Here is a 3,816-nt window from a genome sequence, read left to right as displayed (position 1 = left end):
GGTTGCGATCCGTTGCCGGACACGGAAAAAGACAAAAAAAAAGACAAAAAAAAAAAAAAAAATCTACACTTCAAGCACTTAGGTTTTTTTTTTGTTTGTTTTTTTTTAATGAAATAAATGATCGGAATGAAAACTCCTAAAGGAGGTCTGAAATGTCTTGGTCCCAATTCACTGATTTCTGAATTTGCTGTCCTACCCAAAATAGTCCCATTAATCTATGGGGGATATTGGGAAATCTTAATTTAATTTTATTTATTTTAAATTAAGCCTCTTGCCAGAAAGCTACAGATGCTTTGGCTGCCATTGTTTTAGGTGCATCACCATTTAACCCACACTACAAAGGAGCTCGTTAGTGAAAGGTGCAAATGACAAACTAAGGTGTACCCTTTTATATTTTAGGATCACTAGTGTTTGGTTAATAATGTAACTTAAGACAAAAAAACACAAAGAAAGTGAAACAAATTAAGTGCAAATGTAATGACAATTAAAAGCAAAATAAACAGAAAAATAAATAAAATTGCCATTTCAGTGAGTTACAGGTTATAATAAAATACTATACATCAGAGCAAAATGGAGCCAACTTTAAATTACAAATTTAAAGAGGAATGTGAGTGCAGTAGATATATATGTCTCGGAATAAAAAAAGAACAAATCCACTCAAGTGCTTTTGCCTTGTACCATTTCACTCCCTCCACAGGCACCTACAAGTCACCATGTCCTAAAGCCCATGCCCTCCTCAGCTCCCTGCCTGACACATCTGCCACCTGGCAGGTCCCCTCCCTGTCCCATGAGCCAGTGGCCAATCCAGCTGCTGGCGATCTGAAGCCAAGCCTACCCAGGACGCAGGTGACTTGCCCCTGTTCCTCAGGAGAGGATTTTTCTGATTCTTCCTAACAAAAGAACTAAAGTAGGAGTGGGCAGTCAACTAAGTACTTATATTAACAAGATTGGCTGAAGCTGCATGTCGACATCCCTCAATTGTTAGATGCTTTTAAATCAAGGTTCCTGTGAAATCAAACCCCTGTTCAATTAAGCTTTGTGGTGGGCTCTGTCACCCACCTTGAGCAAACAATCACCCAGCCAGCCCCTGATTGAGCACCACAGCCAAGCCTTTGAACAAGCGCATAGAATTTCCCACAGGAAATTTTAAATTACAAGCAGGCTCAGACCTTTGTCTTTCTTGCTCAGCACCCTAATTTTCTAGGTTTCCCCAAAAAGCATTTGGCCTCTCCTTAAACTCTGAGTGATTGCAAATTTCAAGGAAAAAGGTTGTTTTAACAGGGTTGGTGAAAAACAAGTGAGAGTAACCAACCAACAACTGCCCCCCACAAAAGAAGGGAAAAACAAAAAAACCAAAAGAACAATCCAACCCTGTTTGAAGGAGATTCCTGTACAGGATAACAAATTTGCCCAGATAAGGCCAAATCTGCTTAACCAAGTTTTCCTATACTTTATTTATTGGATAAAAAGAATGAAAAAAGGCAGATTCCACAAACGATTTCAAGAATTTCAGGCCAAATGGGTCTGAGAACATAGCAATCATTTTACTTAGATTTTTTAAAAATAAATTGAATAAAGAAAGCCATGCAGCTACACTTATCTACAGAAAAGTAAACAGTGAACTGGCAAGTTGGGAGGGAAATTGATCTAGGGTTAGGGGATTTGTATGCAGATCTGAAACATGTTACTTAGGGATTGAGAAGGGGAAGTGACAGAAGGGATCAGGGTAGGTAGAAAAGTGGTGAGGGTGTTGGAAAGGTCTCCTTTGCAAACTAGCTCCTAGGTGGTGCTGGTCTAACCCCAGGAAAGCAGCCAGCTGTGGTGTGAGACATACCTCATTAGCAGTGAGCTTGTCCTGGGGTGTCTGTGGGGACATGGTGGGTGTCAGCTGGCTGGAGGATGTGGAGGAGGAGGTGGAGGAAGTGGAGGAGGAATGGCTTTGCTGTAAGAGATCTGGCAAGAGGTGAATGTGACCGGCAAAGCTTTTGCTCTCATGATGGCTGGCACACTTTTGGTCAACTGTTCTCTGCAGAAAAAATAGGCACACTTGTCTAGCTCAAGTGCTGCTGAAATTGCCTACGATTCTACTGATAACTGCTTTGTTTAAGGTGCTGTGTGACTTTTCAAACTCTGTTAAATTACCAAGTAAAAACCAAGGAAAATAACCTGAATTGCTCACACTTCCTTGCCAAACACCTTAGTTGATCCAACAGAATTCAAAGTACCTTATCTGGTGGCTGCATGACCGAAGCAGTGAGAGTTTAATCAGTTTATCGGTCACACTAACTTCTGTTACAAAACCACTACTCTTTTTCTTTTCTCTCTGTCTAGAGCTCTAGAAAGTACCCTGTGGCTTCTTTGAATCCCAGTCTTTTCTATATTCTTCTTAATTTCCATCTGAATGCATTGCCATAGCACGAAACACACACAGGGCAAAGTCTAAAACATTAGCTGGGTGCTCTGTTCTATTGAAATAAGAAGTGTACCACTTTCATGAAGCCTAAGCTAAGAAATTAACTGATAGTGATAAAACTCAGCAATCCAGGCTGAGCACATCTGTGTGGCACACAATTATTCAATAAGTGAGAAAACCACCATTTTGGAACACAGAAGAGAGACGTTTGCTCTCTGAGTCCTCGGGGCTGTGAGGAGGCTTGTCCCACCTGCCCGTCCACTCCTGCTGTAGCACTGCGGACGCTCCCAGCTGAGCGCTCCCAGCAGGGCCACTGTGGCCACTCTGCCATGGCCTCCTTGTCTGCTTCTTCCCTCAGAACACAGACCCAGACTGTGAGACTCAGCGTGGTGCTTGCATGAGGACTGCTGCGGACATGCAGAGGAGCAGCAATATGGGACTGAGGACTTGGCGCTACCTTCTGTGCATGCAGCACACACCTGCCTCCCTGGCCCTGGGCACTCTCCCATCGGCTCTTGTTAACATGAAAACAGATGGTGATGTAGAAACAGCATGAACGAGCAAGTGGGTTAATGACTACAGGAGAAGCTCAGCCTCTGACAACAGAGAGAAGACACGGGTACCTGGCAGATGATCAGAGTGCCCCCTTGAATGGGGTCACGGCCAGTTCACTCTCTACATTGTCACGGACAATCACGGTTTTCACGGACTCTGTTTCACCATTGCTCAAATTCAGAGATGACCTATGGAGACAAAATCCAGAAGTAAAGGACCCTAATCCACGAGCCGAGGATATCCTGTTTAGACTTTTCATCTTCTTGAAGTCATGAGATGAGGCTACAGGTATAAAGGTTCCTCAAGGAAAGCAAGTGCTCAGCTTTTTCCCTTCAACAAAGAATTGCCTTCTAGTGCAGTTTGTTTTTGAGCAAAAAATTAGAATAAATGTTTATGGTTAACTCAAGTATTTATACCAAACTGAAATTTCCTTTTTATCACATCCTCAAAGCAAAGGGAAAAAGTAAAGCACACGGTGGGCTGCTGAAGAAGGCATATGAACATACACAAATGAAGAGAAGGGGGACAACACAAGGACTGTCTGCTGCAGAATACGTGACAACTAAATGTTAAATGCTCATGGAGTCACGTGACAGGCTTAGAGAAAACGGTCTGGCTCCCAGTGGCAAGAAGGCTCATTGAGAACTCTCATCCTCTTTAAGATACCCCCAGGACTGACGGTGCTCTGGTGTCCTCTGGTCCAGAGGTGGACTCACCAGCCCCTCCCTGTTCCATGTCTTCATCCTCCTCATCTGTCGTCCACGACTCCTCACTGGATGAGGAGTAGTCCGTCACTTTGTGAGGTGGCCGCACATCTTCCACTGCTCGAAGCTCTTTGGCCAGTGCAG

At 43.5% G+C, this 3,816-nt stretch overlaps 1 pseudogene; it reads right to left on the bottom strand.

The window, feature by feature from the left end:
- Positions 1-3,816, bottom strand: part of LOC103605582 — a 36,172-nt pseudogene that overhangs the window by 28,560 nt on the left and 3,796 nt on the right.

Source organism: Galeopterus variegatus, unplaced genomic scaffold, assembly GCF_000696425.1.
Source record: "Galeopterus variegatus unplaced genomic scaffold, G_variegatus-3.0.2 Scaffold5920, whole genome shotgun sequence".
NCBI classification, from domain to species: Eukaryota; Metazoa; Chordata; class Mammalia; order Dermoptera; family Cynocephalidae; genus Galeopterus; species Galeopterus variegatus.
This window is presented reverse-complemented; position numbering and strand designations above follow the sequence as displayed.